Here is a 15,354-nt window from a genome sequence, read left to right as displayed (position 1 = left end):
CAGAGAGTGGGGAATCTGTGGAACTCTTTGCCGCAGAAGGCTGTGGAGGCCGGATCATTGAGTGTCTTTAAGACAGAGATAGATAAGTTCTTGATTAATAAGGGGATCAGGGGTTATGGGGAAAAGGCAGGAGAATGGGGATGAGAAAAATATCAGCCATGATTAATAGCGGAGCAGACTCGATGGACCGAGTAGCCTAATTCTGCTCCTGTTTCTTATGGTCAATACCTTCAGCTGCCTGAGCTCTCCATTCTATCCAGGAATTCCCTTTCTAAGCCGCTCTCGACTTCTTTAAGACTTTCCTTAAAACCCATTTCTTTAACTGACATTTCTCCACCTGTCCTGTGAAGCAACATCAAAGGAGCAGTATAAATGCAAGCTGTTGGTATCATAAGCTGGTTAAGCAGTTTTGATGGGTGACCAAAGAAAATCCCAAACAAAAATACAGCCCATCGAAGATCAGAAGTTGCTTATAATCTGATGTAGATAAATAACAGATGTGGAGTTGCCGGCGTTGGACTGGGGTGGGGACAGTAAGAAGTCTCACAACACCAGGTTAAAGTCCAACAGGTTTATTTGGAATCACAAGCTTTTGGAGCACTGCTCCTTCATCAGGTGAATGGAGAGGTAGGTTTCACAAACACGGCATATATAGACACAGACACAATTGCAAGATAATTCTAATCCGGAATTATCTTGCAAGTGTGTCTTTATCTACATATGACATGTCTGTAAACTGACCTCCACTCACCTAAGGAATGCGCTGTGCTCTGAAAGCTCGTGATTCCAAATAAACCTGTTGGACTTTAACCTGGTGCTGTGAGACTAGATAAATGACAGAGTTGATGTCCTAACGTGGATGCTGCAGAAAGGAAGGAGATTTGATTTGATTTATTATTGTCACATGTATTGGGATACAGTGAAAAGTATTGTTTCCTGCACGCTATACAAAGCATGTCGTTCATAGAGAAGGAAAGGAGAGAGTGCAGAATGTAGTGTTACAGTCATAGCGAGGGTGTAGAGAAAGATCAACTTAATGCGAGGTAGGTCCATTCAAAAGTCTGACAGCAGCAGGGAAGAAGCTGTTCTTGAGTCGGTTGGTACGCGACCTCAGACTTTTGTATCTTTTTCCCAATGGAAGAAGGTGAAAGAGAGAATGTCCGGGGTGTGTGGGGGTCCTTAATTATGCCGGCTGCTTTTCCCGAGGCAGCAGAAAGTGTAGACAGAGTCAATGGATGGGAGGCTGGTTGTAATGGCGCAGTGGTATTGTCACTGGAGTAGTACCATAGTAGATGATGAAATCTGAATTCAATAAAAATCTGGGCTGAAAAGTCTACTGATGACCATGAAACCACTGTCATAAAAACCCATCTGGGTCACTAATGTCCCATAGGGAAGGAAATCTGCTGTCCTTACCCAGTCTGGCCTACATGGGACTCCAGGGCCACAGGAATGTGCTTGACTCTCAACTGCCCTCCAAAGGCAACTAGGGATAGGCAATAAATGCTGACCCAGCCACCCCCATCTCAAGAACAAACAAAATATACTTTGGAGGAGGTTGAAAAGAAAATGGCCCAATTTGAAATACTGCTTATTACTCTTAATCACAGACTGTCTCAGGCTCGTAAAGCCAGAATGGTACCAATCAAGCCATTAGCACCCTGTGTCAGAAGGTTACAAACTTAAAACACAGACAGTCGACATTCTAACTGAGGGAATGCTGCATTGTTGGTGGTGACATAGGAGATGCTAAAATATGTTCAGGATAAAATCCCTACAGTGCAGAAGGAGGCCATTCAGCCCATCCAGTCTGCACCGACCACAAGCCCACCCAGGCTCTACCCCCATAACCCCATGCATTTACCCTAGCTGATTCCCCCTGACACTAACAGGCAATTTAGCATGGCCAATCCACCTAACCTGCACATCTTTGGACTGTGGGAGGAAACCGGAGCACCCTGAGGAAACCCACGCAGACACGGGGAGAACGTGCAGACTCCACACAGACCAAGCCGGGGCTAGAACCCGTGTCCCTGGCGCTATGAGGCGGCAGTGCTAACCACTGTGTCACCGTGCCGCGAAAGATGATATAAAATTATGACAGGGTGGAAGTTTGTGAAGATGTTCCGTATTGGCACAGTGGCACAGTGGTTAACACTGCTCCCTCACAGCGTCAGGAACCAGGGTTCAATTTCCAGCTTGAGTCACTGTCTGAGGAGTCTGCCTGTTCTCCCTCTGTCTGCATGGATTTGCTCCCGGTGTTCCGGTTTCCTCCCACACCCCAAAGTCGCGTAGGTGGATTGGCCAGGTTAAATTGCCCCTTAGTGTCCAAGATGTATAGGTTAAATGGATTAGCCATGCCAAATTGCCCCTTAGTGTCCAAAGATGTGCGGGTTAGATGAATTGACTGATAATTCTCCCTCAATGTACCCAAATAGGCGTCAGAGTGTGACAAGTGGAGGATTTTCAAAGTAACTCCATTCCAGTGTTAATGTGAGCTTACTTGTGCCATTAACAAATAAACTTTTAAACTTTATAAACCATTGTGCATGATATGTGAATGCCCAGTAACAGACAAGTGATAACTGTCCCTCAACCTCGCAACACTGCATTGATATAATCAGAAGATTAGGACAGCACCTTATCAAGCAATAACACACCAGGAAGAGTTAGCAGAGCTCCAACCATCGCTATGTTGTGTCGAGATATATAAAAATGCAGAAGCACCAAACAAGTGAACACTGAATACATAGCAGGAATTAATCAACATGTCCAGAAATAGTCAGGTGTATAAACCAACAACCTGTCCTGGTCACCCCCCAAGCCGACAATATAGTTAAGAAAGCCCCACCAACATCTCTACTTTCTCAGGAGGCTAAGGAAAATCAGCATATCTGCCACAACTGTCGCCAATTTTTATAGATGCACCATATAAAGCATGCTTTCCAGATGTATTACGGCTTGGAATGGCTGCTTCTCTGCCTTAGGCTGCAAGAAAGTTGTTTAAGTCGATTTTTCTCTGTACCCTAGCTGTGACTGTAACATTACATTCTGCACCCTCTCCTTTCCTTCTCTATGAATCACAGAATCTCTACAGTGCAGGAGGCCATTCAGCCCATCAAGTTTACACCATATATTCTCTTCTTTCCTTCTCTATGAACGGTATGCTTTGACCGTACAGCGTGCAAGAAACAATACTTTCATTGTATCCCTATACATGTGACTTTGATAAATCAAATCAAATATATTAAGTTGATCTTTCTCTACACCCTCGCTGTGACTGTAACACTACATTCTGCACCCTCTCCTTTCCTTCTCTATGAACAGTATGCTTTGTTTGTATAGTGCTCAAGAAACAACACTTTTCACTATGTGCTAATACAAGTGGCAATAATAAATCAAATCAAATCACCCCAAACTAATGCACAACAGAGAGAGACGGATATCTATCAAAATTCCTCTGCTGATTTGACTCTTCCAACTACTTGCACAAGGGACTCCCTCCTTAAAGGAGAACTCCCAGCCTGAGCTCCCTCTCCACGTACTTTCACCATGAGTGCTTAAGACTCCATGTTTTTCTTTTATTCATTAGTGGGACATGGGCATCGCTGGCTGGACCAGCATTTATTGCCCATACCTAGTTGCCCTTGGAGGGCAGTTGAGAGTCAACCCCATTGCTGTGGCTCTGGAGTCACACGTAGACCAGACCGGGTAAGGACGGCACATTTCCTTCCCTAAAGGTATATTAGTGCGCTGTGAAGCAGCAGTGCTAACTGCTGTGCCACTGTGCAACAGAACTGTTACTAGCTGGAATTCCATCAATCTGATTCATAATTTCATAAAATAACTTGCAGGAACTCTGAACCCACAACAGAGATATTGATCCCTTATTCATTAGGGCGGCACGGTGGTGCAGTGGGTTAGCGCTGCTGCCTCACAGCAACAGGGACCCAGGTTTGACTCCTGGCTTGGGTCACTATCTGTGTGTGTGTTCTCCCTGTGTCTGCGTGGATTTCCTCTGGGTGCTCCAATTTCCTCCCACAGTCCAAAAGACTTACTGGTTAGGTGCACTGGCCACAATAAATTCTCCCTTAGTGTACCCGAACAAGTACCAGAGCTGGGGGATTTTCACAGTACCTTCATTGCAGTGTTAAGGTAAGCCTACTTGTGACTTATAAGTAATTGGCCATGCTAAATTGTCCCTTAGTGTCCTGGGATGCGTAGGTTAGAGGGATTAGCAGGGTAATTATGTGGTGTTCAGGGGATAGGCCTTGGTAGGATCGGTGTCAGTGTGCACAGGATGGGTTTCTGTACTGCTTTAGAATCATAGAATCCCTACAGGAGGAGGCCATTTGGCCCATGAGTCTGCACCAACAACGGTTCCACCCAGGTCCTATCCCCATAACCCCACATATTTATCTTCCCTGTCCCCCTGACACTAAGGGTCAATTTAGCATGGCCAATCAATCTAACCTGCACATCTCTGGACTGTGGGAAGAAACTGGAGCACCCAGAGGAAACCCACGCAGACATGGTGAGAACGTGCAGACTCCACACAGACAGTGACCCAAGCCGGGAACTGAACCCCAGTCCCTGGCACTGTGAGGCAGCAGTGCTAACCACTGTGCCACAGAGGCAGGGAAGAAAAAAATACAGATGTAATGTGGGGATAACAGACCATGCATTATCACACTCCTATTAAAATAAATGTTTACTGACACTATTTATTTGTCTGAGTATCACTGGCTTACACTTTGTTTTCTGATCCATGGTTCCTATGTAAGTGCACAAACAATGCAGGGAATCGACAGATCAGCAGGTTTGTCCAGCACCAAACAATTTCAGGGTCATCTATTCTCTGCTGAAGGCACATATCTTTTCGGATAACAGAGGCAAAGCTGGCTGGAACAGCTGATACAGCCGACAGGATTAGTTTGAACAAAAAAGTCCAAATGCTTGTACTCTTCCAGAATGCAGACTTGTCTGCAGGTTTGAAAAATCACACAGCCACATGAAAACAGGACACATTCGGGCAGCACGGTGACACAGTGGTTAGCACTGCTGCCTCACAGCGCCAGGGACCCAGGTTCAATTCCTGGCCTTGGGTCACTGTCTGTGCGGAATCTGCATGTTTTCCCCGTGTCTGCGTGGGTTTCCTCCCATGGCGCCAAGGGGGACCCGGGTTCGATTCCCGGCTTGGGTCACTGCCTGTGTGGAGTCTGCGCGTTCTCCCCGTATCTGCGTGGGTTTCCTCCGGATGCTCCGGTTTCCTCCCACGGCACCAAGGGGGACCCAGGTTCGACTCCCACTTGGGTCACTCGTACATTTGTGTACCGTGGCTAGTGTTTTGTCATCTGCCCTCTTTAAGGGAGGTGCAATTTTCCAGCCAGCAGATTGCCCCTTCCTCAGTACTCAGTGTTTTAAAGTGATTTAGTCGTACTCTCTGGTTCACTTGAATAGTTTCTTGTATCGCTTTTGGTTTAGGGGTGGACTCTGCTTGTTACAGTCTGGTTGAGTCCAGTTTACTGCAGGCCATGGCTGTATTTGAGATGTCAATCTCCCTTCTTATCTTGCGTTGTATTTATTCTGGCTACATCATCCCACAGTAAAGATAAGACTTTTAGTTCGCCAGCCACTGATTTACTCATTCCTTCAACCAGTCAGCAAGTCATAGAGGTTTACATCATTGAAAGAGGCCCTTCGGCCCAATTTGTCCTTGCACCCCTTTTTTTTACCCTAAGCTAGTCCCAATTGCCCGCATCTGGCCCATATCGCTCTATACCCATCTTCCTCATGTAACTGTCTCAATGCTTTTTAAAACACAAAATTGTACCCACCTCTACTACTACCTCTGGCAGTTTGTTCCAGACACTCACTCTGTGTGAAAAAAACTGCCCCTAAAGTTTGTTAGTTACAAGTAAGGCTTGCATTAACGCTGCAATGAAGTTACTGTGAAATTCCTCTAGTCACCACACTCCAGCACCTGTTCGGGTCAAAGCAGCCTAACCTGCATGTCTTTCAGACTGTGGGAGGAAACCGAGACAGACGTGGGGAGAACATGCAAACTCCACACAGACAGTGAGCCAAGCCAGGAATGGAACCCAGGTCCCTGGTGCTGTGAAGCAGCAGTGCTAACCACTGTGTCACCTCTGGACCCTTTTGTATCTCTCCCCTCTCACCTTAAATCCATGTGCTCTAGTTTTAGACTCCCCTACCTTTGGGAAAAGATAGCGACTATCTAGTTGATCTGTGCCCCTCATTATTTTATCGATCTCTATAAGATCACCCCTCAGCCTCCTACGCTCCAAAGAAAAAAGTCCCAGTCTATCCAGCCTCTCTTCAAAGTCCTGGTAACATCCCAGTAAAACCAAACAGTTGTCCAAACAGCAGGGACAAAAGTCACTCATTCCTGATGACTAAGTCTTGTGATTATCCCTGAATTGTGGTGATACTCATGTCATGATCAAGATGACTGCTGGTGGGGGCATGAAAATTAGTGGGTGAAATAGGAAGAGTTGTGTCAAGGCCACTATCTTGCATGTTCAAATATAGTACGAATATAAAATGATTTTTCTCTGGGGAACAATGCCAGGATAGAGCTGTTTCCCAGCAAAATTCAGCAATGTCTACTCTGTCCAAGACCACCAGAAAGCATTACTGCCTCACACCACCAGAAACCCAGGTCCGATTCCCGGTTTGGGTCACCGTCTGTGTGGAGTTTGAACATTCTCCCCATGTCTGCGTGGGTTTCCTCCAGGTGCTCCAGTTTCCTCCCATAGTCTGAAAGACACGCTGGTTAGATGCTAAATTCTCTCTCAGTGTAACCCGAACAGGCGCCAGAGTGTGGCGACTGGGGATTTTCACAGTAACTTCATCGCAGTGTTAATGTAAGCCTTACTTGTGGCACTAATAAATAAACTTTACTTTTACATGGGGATGGGTTTCTTGGTGCATCTGGGTAACAGGCTAAACGCTAAAGAGGCGGCACTTATAAGAACAGTTTGGAATCATCTTAAGAAACCAGTCTATAGTTTGCTCAGTTTACACAAAGCTCTAATATTTGGGGTCAGCACAGACTTGTTGCTCAGAGTAGAAGATTATTTAGAAAGTATTTTGTTTGTAGATGTGCAGAGTAAACATATCAGCTGATTTGTACTATTCTAGCAGTGGGTATAGATTAAGTATTAACCCGAGAGCTGCAAGGAATGTTTAAGCCTTCACCACTCCACAAGGAATTTAATCCGATAAAAACCTCGGAGAGCTTCTACAAGTTACAGGTTACACAACATGTGCTTATACATAAACAGGGTGTGTGCGCGTGTGTGTGGGTGAGACAGAGGCTGCGTGAGAGAGAGAGGGGGGTAGAGAAGGGGATAGAGAAAGAGAGAGAGAGGGCAAGTCAGAGAGAGAGAGAAAGAGAGACCGATGGCAGGCAAAAGAGAGAGTGAGAAAGAGTGAGTGAGAGAGAGAGAGAGAGAGAGAGGGGGGAGAGAGAGAGAGAGAGATGGAGGGCACGTGCGAGAGAGTGAGGGCATGTGAGAGACAAGGAGAGAGGGAGAAAGAGAGAGAGGGAAAGGGGGGGGGAAGGACATGACACAGAGAGAGAGTGTGAGAGCAAGAGAGGGTGTGAGAGAGGGAGGGAGGGAGAGAGAGAGAAAGAAGGTGTGAGAGGGAGAGCTGGAGAGTCAGAGAGACCAAGGGAGAGAGAGGGAGAAAGGAAAGGAGAGAGAGGGAGAAAGGAAAAGAGAGAGGTGGGGAGAGAGAGAGAGAGGTGGGGAGAGAGAGAGAGGTGGGGAGAGAGAGAGAGAGAGAGAGGTGGGGAGAGAGAGAGAGAGAGAGAGAGGTGGGGAGAGAGAGAGAGAGAGGTGGGGGGAGAGAGAGAGAGGTGGGGGGAGAGAGAGAGAGAGGTGGGGGGAGAGAGAGAGAGGTGGGGGGAGAGAGAGAGAGGTGGGGGGAGAGAGAGAGAGGTGGGGGGAGAGAGAGAGAGGAAAGAGAGGGAGGGTACATGTGAGGGAGAGGAGGGGGCAGGTGAGAAAAAGAAGGGGCATGTGAGAGAGACAGAGGGAGAAAGAGGGCACATGAGAGAGGGAGAAAAAGAGAGAGAGTGAGTGTGTGGCTGAGGAAAAGAGAGAATTTTTGACTCATAGCCACGGAGGTTACATTTTCAATCCGCCATTCAGTTTGCGTTTATGTTCACAATCGCAGGATGTCCTAAAGTGCTCAGGTGTTAAGTCTAACATGCCCCATCCACACCGTCATGTCCTCCAGTCCACGTGGATGGGAACTGGGGCGGGTGAGCTCAAATCCCGGCCGGCGCTCGCTTCCTGCAGAAAATCTCATGGCCAGGAGCACAGTAAGAAGTCTCACAACACCAGGTTAAAGTCCAACAGGTTTATTTGATAGTAAAAGCCACAAGCTTTTGGAACGCTGTTCCCACTCACCTAATGAAGGAACAGCGTTCCGAAAGCTTGTGGTGTTTACTATCAAATAAACCTACTGGACTTTAACCTGGTGTTGTGAGACTTCTTACTGTGTTTACCCCAGTCCAACGCCGGCACCTCCACATCAGGAACACACCACAAAGCAATTCAGAGTCAGAAAGGTAAATCCTGCTGAGCTAAGGCTGCAAAACAAACAATTTGACACCTTGACGGGCACAGACTGGGACAGCGAGTCTTCAGAGAGTGCAAAACAAAATCCCTGTCGGTAACTGGTATGACTACAAGCATTCTGAACTGAACAAGAGTTCCACGGACAGGAAGCATGGCTGTGTGATATAGCTTCAGTTTAGGGGAGAGAGAAATATTGGCTGTGGGTGCATCGATATAGATTATAATGACAGACAACAAGATATACTAGACAGACAACAATTTCATCCTGGTAAACCCCCAAAGTTATTTAAAAATGCACTTCTTTTACCATTATCTACAGCGAGCAGTCTGTAAGGATGCTTCGACAAGGCAGCAGTGTGAGAGTGACATCCAGCAGATTCATAATTTCCCCATATTAAAATGATACTTGTTTTTCCCCATTAGCTCCAAGCCAGTGCCCGTGAGCACAAAGCCACATGCACCAAAGCGACCACTTTCAATTCCCTTCTGTGTTGCAGAGTAGGGAGACACGGCGGCACAGTGGGTTAGCACTGCTGTCTCACAATGCCAGGGATCCAGGTGCGATTCCCAGCCTTGGGTCACTGTCTGTGTGGAGTCTGCATGTCGTCCCCGTGTCTGCGTGGGTTTCCTCCCACATTCCAAAGATGTGCAGGTTAGATGGACTGACCATGCTAAATTGCCCCTTAGTGCCAGGGGGATTAGCAGGGTAAATGCGTGGAGTTACAGAGATGGGACCTGGTGGGTCGGTGCAGGCTTGATGGGCCGAATGGCCTCCTTTGTACTGACCGGCGTAATTTCAAAGCCTTGCCTTTTATCAACGAAGACACAAAACATGTAATTATTTGAGCAATTTCTATAAATAGTGAGCTGCAATCGGATGTTATGGTAAATACTACACGCAACTACAATATGGGACCGATCAAGGGGAAATCTCTCATTAAGCCCACTCGAGTAGGTAATGAAAGGGTTAAGCAGCTTATCTTCTGATCTTACACTCCAAGCGAGCTGACAGTGTGTGTGTGTACAGAACCATATTTACTGATTCTGTGTGTCATGTGCCATGCAGAAACCTCATAAAAACACATTAGTGCCCTGAAGCACCACCACACTGTTATCAAGCTAAAAGATTTTTCCAACAACGCACAAGCTATTTGAATCATAGAATCCTGATAGTGCAGAAGGAGGCCACTCAGCCCATTGGGTCTACACCAACCACAATCCCACCCAGGCTCTATTCCCTTAGCCCCATGCATTTACCCCTAGCTAGTCCCCCCGGCACTAATGGGCAATTTACCATGGCTCATCCACCTAACCTACACATCTTTGGACACTAAAGGGGCAATTTAGCACGGCCAATCCACCTAATCCACTCATCTTTCGGACTGTGGAAGGAAACCGGAGCACCCGGAGGAAACCAATGCAGACACAGGGAGAACGTGCAAACTCCACACAGACAGTGACCCAAGCCGGGAATCAAACCCAAATCCCTGGCGCTGCAAGGCAGCAGTGCTAACCACTGCGCCACCGTGCTGCCCTCATTTAAAAATTAAAATCCTAAATTTGAAAATTTAATGAGCGAAAGATTCATATTATTGTAGAAATCGTGTGCCTCTCAGAAAGCGTGTTACAAAGTCAGTGAGTGACTGGTCATCTAAGTTACACGCAAGAAGGTGCATAACCATACAAAGGATGTTACACAGAGCACCCTCACCACCACTGGGACATAGGGCTTCACAGCGGGAGGAGGTCATTTTCCCCCTTGAGCCTGCTCCGCCATTTAATAAGATCATGACTGATCAGACTGTGGTATTAATTCCACCTACCCGTCTGCTACCAAATACCCGACTCTCTTTGTCTCACCTAATGCCTCTATTTTCTCAGAAGACTACGGAAATTTGGCATGCCAGCTACAACTCTCACCAACTTTTACAGATGCACCATAGAAAGCATTCTTTCTGGTTGTGTCACAGCTTGGTATGGGCTCCTGCTCTGCCCAAGACCACAAGGAACTATAAAAGGTCGTGAATGTAGCCCAATCCATCACACAAACCAGCCTCTCATCCATTGACTCTGTCTACACTTCCCGCTGCCTCGGGAAAAGCAGCCGGCATAAATAAGGACCCCACACACCCCGGACATTCTCTCTTCCACCTTCTTCCATCAGGAAAAAGATACAAAAGTCTGAGGTCACGTACCAACCGACTCAAGAACAGCTTCTTCCCTGCTGCTGTCAGACTTTTGAATGGACCTCGATCCGAAAGACATGCTGGTTAGTGACTGTCCGTGCTAAATTCTCCTTGAGCAGGTATCGGAATGTGGCAACTAGGGGATTTTCACAGTAACTTCATTGCAGTGTTAATGTATGCCTACTTGTGACACAAATAATCTTTAAACTTTACCTCGTATTAAGCTAATCTTTCTCGACATCCAAGCTACAACTGCAACATTTCATTTCTGCACTCTCTCCTTTCCTTCCCTATGAATGGTATGCTTTGTCTGTACAGCGCGCAAGAAGTAATACTTTTCACCGTATTTCAATACAGTAATTTCACTGCAGTGTCAAGTCTACTTGTGACACGAATAATAAACTAAAAATCTAAAATCAAATCAAAAAGAAAAAGAATCTAAGAGGAATTAGATTTTTTTAAACCACAGAATTTTTCATGTTCAGCTGAAAATTGCTTCCCATCACATCCAACAAATGACACCTCCAGTAATGCTTAGATAATATTTAAGTTTATTTATTAGTCACAAGTAGGCTTACATTCACACTGCAATGAAGTTAGTGTGAAATTCCCCTGGTCGCGACACTCCGGCACCTGTTTGGGTTACACTGAGGGAGAATTTAGCACCTAACCGGCACGTCTTTCAGACTGTGGGAGGAAACCGGAGCACCGGAGGAAACCCACGCAGACACGGGGAGAACGTGCAAACTCCACACAGACAGTGACCCAAGCCGGGAATCGAACCCAGTTCCCTGGCGTTGTGAGGCAGCAGTGCTAACCCACTGTGCCACCAGGACCTGAAATCTGGTGTGAGATCTAGACCCATCTGCCTCCACTGAGCCAAGGCTGAGTGCTTGCTAAAGGTCATACAACGTAAATCAACAGGTTTGGACTCTGCGCTCACACAAACATCCCAAGGCAAACATCAACTGTGGCTGGAGGATCATCAACTTGGTGAAAGATGCTCTTTGCTCTGCCCCGAGACCTGTTGGTCTTCACAGAATCACAGAATATTACAGTGCAGAAAAGGCCCTTCGGCCCATCGAGTCTGTACCGACGCATGAAAGGCCCTGACCTGCCCACCTAATCCCACTTGCCAGCACTTGGCCCACAGCCCTGAATGTTATGACGTGCCAAGTACACATCCAGATACTTTTTAAAGGATGTGAAGCATCCCACCTCCATCACCCTCCCAGGCAGCGCATTCTAGACCCTCACCACCCCCTGGATAAAAAGCTTTTCCTCAAATTCCCTCTAAACCTCCCACCCCTCACTTTTAACTTGTGTCCCCTCATATCTGACCCTTCAACTAAGGGGAACAGCTGCTCCCTGTCCCACTCTGTCCATTACCGTCATAATCTTGTACACCTCAATCAGGTTGCTCCTCAGTCTTCTCTGCTCCACAGAAACCAACACAAGCCTATCCAACCTCTCTCTAAATATTCCATCCCAGGCAACGTCCTGGTGAATCTCCTCTACACCCCCTCCAGCGCGTTCACATCCTTCCTATAATGTGGCGACCCGGACTGCACACAGTACTCCAGCTGTGGCCTCACCAAAGTTCCATACAACTCCATCATGACCTCTCTGCTTTTACAATCTATACCCTGATTGATAAAAGGAGAGTGTGCCTTTTTCACCACCCTATTAACCTGCCTTTCTGCCCTCAGAGATCCGTGGACAAACCAGGGCAAAGAGTTGACCCCAACTGAGAGTTGACGACTGGCACATCCCAAGGTCCCAAGACGATGTGATGTGGGACGCAGTCAAGTTTGGGGCAGCAACAGTGAAGGCACAAGGGGAAAGGTCAGCATGTGAAAACTTCCAGTCATGTTACACCGATGGCGTACACCCCCTTTAGAATATAAGCTGGTTTTTGAATTATATAGAAACATAGAAGATAGGAGCAGAGGGGCCATTTGGCCCTTCGAGCCTGCTCCCCCATTCATCGCCATCACGGCTGATCGTCCAACTCAATAGCCTAATCCTGCTTTCTCCCCATAACCTTTGATCCCGTTCACCCCAAGTGCTATATCCAGCTGCCTCTTGAATACATTCAGTGTTTTGGCATCAACTACTTCCTGTGGGAATGAATTCCACAGGCTCACCGGGTGAAGAAATGTTTCCTCACCTCCGTGCTAAATGGTCTACCCCAAGAGACTGACTAGGTTAGGATTGTTTTTGCTCGAGTTCAGACGAATGAGAGGGGGGAGCGAAGTCTTTAAAGTAAAAGTTTATTTATTACTCACAAGTAAGGCTTACATTAACACTGGAATGAAGTTACTGTGAAATTCCCTGAGTCGCCACACTCCAGTGCCTGTTTGGGTCAACGCATCCTAACCAGCACATCTTTCAGACTGTGGGAGGAAACCGGAGCACCCGGATGAAACCCACGCAGACACGGGGAGAACGTGCAGACTCCACACAGACAGTGACCCCAGCCAGGAGTCGAACCCAGGTCTCAGAGACTTTTTCAAGTTTTTTTTAAACACAGAAAGTGGTGGGTGCAAGGAACCCGCTACGCGGGGAGTTCGTGAAAGCAGTGAATTTTATAAGTCTTGTACAGACTTATAAAATTCTAACAGGACAGGGTAGATGCAGGGAGGATGTTCCCGATGGTGGGGGGGGAAGTCCAGAACCAGGAGTCACAGTCTGATGATTGCGGGGAGACCATTTAGAACGGAGGTGAGGAGACATTTCTTCACCCGGTGAGCTGTGGAATTCATTCCCACAGGAAGTAGTTGATGCCAAAACATTGAACGTATTAAAGAAGCGGCTGGATATAGCACTTGGGGCGAACCCTATATCTGCGTGGGTTTCCTCCCACAGTCCAAAGATGTGTAGGTTAGGTGCACTGGCCATGTTAAATTGCCCCTTAGTGTCAGGGGGACTAGCTAGAGTAAATAGATGGGGTTATGATTTGGTTTATTATTGTCACATGTATTAACATACAGTGAAAAGTATTGTTTCTTGCACGCTATGTAGACAAAACATATCGTTCATAGAGAAGGAAAGGAGAGTGCAGAATGTAATGTTACAGTCACAGCTAGGGTGTAAAGAAAGATCAACCTAATACAAGGTAGGTCCATTCAAAACTCTGACAGCAGCAGGGAAGAAGCTGTTCTTGAGTTGGTTGATATGTGATCTCAGACTTTTGTATGGGATAGGATCTGGGTGGGATTGTGGTCGGTGCAGACTCAAAGGGCCGAATGGCCTCCTTTTGTGCTGTAGGATTCTATGATTCTATAACTTTTAAGGGGAGTCTGGACAAATACATGAATAGGATGGGGATAGAAGGATATGGTCTCCAGAAGGGTAGGGGGTTATAGTTAAGTCGGGCAGCATGGTCGGTGCAGGCTTTGAGGGCCGAAGGGCCTGTTCCTGTGCCGTAATTTTCCTTGTTCTTTGTACTCCAACAGCATTTTAGGGTCACAAAACGATATGCACCAAGATTCTGGTTCTCAGGCACGGAAGACAGGTTAAAGCAGCGTGCACCGGTGCCCCCCAGTTCCAAATGTAAAACAGCCAGCGACACAAACAATCAAACTGGTCCAATTCACTGAAACAGGCCAATGCACAGGCCGAGTTTCCCTGTATCAGGGACTCTGGCAGCTCCAGCACACTGTTAAAAAAAAATGGCTGCAGCTATGCAAACATGGGAGAGGCAATCCCACATGTTTACTCTGTCTGTCTCCCTGTAGTAGCGGTGCTGAGTGAGACCCGTCCTCCAAACTATGGGGCGGTGGGGAGGAAGCAGATTACTGGCAGTGCTCTCCTGAAACAGGATACAGGAAAGGAAGCTTCTTGCACATTGATAAACCACAACAGTATTTGCCCATGCTCAAATCCACCCCCCCCTCCAACCCTCCACATCAAGAGACCACATGGGAAGACTTGGAACAGGCTAAACTAGTCAGAGAGTCTGAACCGCCAGGCTGAAACCACACTTTAACTCGCATTCAGGCCCTACAACACAGTGGGTTAGCACTGCTGCCTCACAGCGCCAGGGACCTGGGTTCGATTCCCGGCTTGGGTCACTGTCTGTGCAGAGTCCGCACGTTCTTCCCGTGTCTGTGTGCGTTTCCTCCGGGTGCTCCAGTTTCCTCCCACAGTCCGAGAGACATGCTGGTTAGGGTGCACTGGGCCGTGCTAAATTCTCCCTCAGTGTACCTGAACAGGTGCCGGAGTGTGGCGACTGGGGGATTTTCACAGTTAACTTCATTGCAGTGTTAATGTCAGCCTACTTATGACTAATAAATAAAGTGAAGTTTATTTATTAAATCAACTGTAAGTAAAGTGAATTTTATTTATTAGTAAGGCTTACATTAACATGGCAATGAAGTTACTGTGAAAATCCCCCAGTCGCCACACTCCGGCACCTGTTTGGTTACACCGAGGGAGAATTTAGCACCTAGCCAGCATGTCTTTCGGACTGTGGGGTAAACCAGAGCACCCGGTGGAAACCCATGCAGACACGGGGAGAACATGCAGTCTCTGCACAGACAGTGACCCAAGCC

The 15,354-nt window shown here is 47.1% G+C and overlaps 1 protein-coding gene across 4 annotated transcripts in view; it reads right to left on the bottom strand.

Annotated features, from left to right (window-relative positions):
- The window catches only part of LOC145337623 (spectrin beta chain, non-erythrocytic 1-like), a 304,515-nt gene that overhangs the window by 161,184 nt on the left and 127,977 nt on the right, over positions 1-15,354 (bottom strand). The window lies entirely within an intron of this gene.

The sequence above is a fragment of the Carcharhinus amblyrhynchos genome, unplaced genomic scaffold, assembly GCF_965287045.1.
Source record: "Carcharhinus amblyrhynchos unplaced genomic scaffold, sCarAmb.v2.hapA scaffold_54, whole genome shotgun sequence".
NCBI classification, from domain to species: domain Eukaryota; kingdom Metazoa; phylum Chordata; class Chondrichthyes; order Carcharhiniformes; family Carcharhinidae; genus Carcharhinus; species Carcharhinus amblyrhynchos.
The sequence above is the reverse complement of the archived record's forward strand: the minus strand, read 5'-3'. Positions and strand labels throughout refer to the sequence as shown.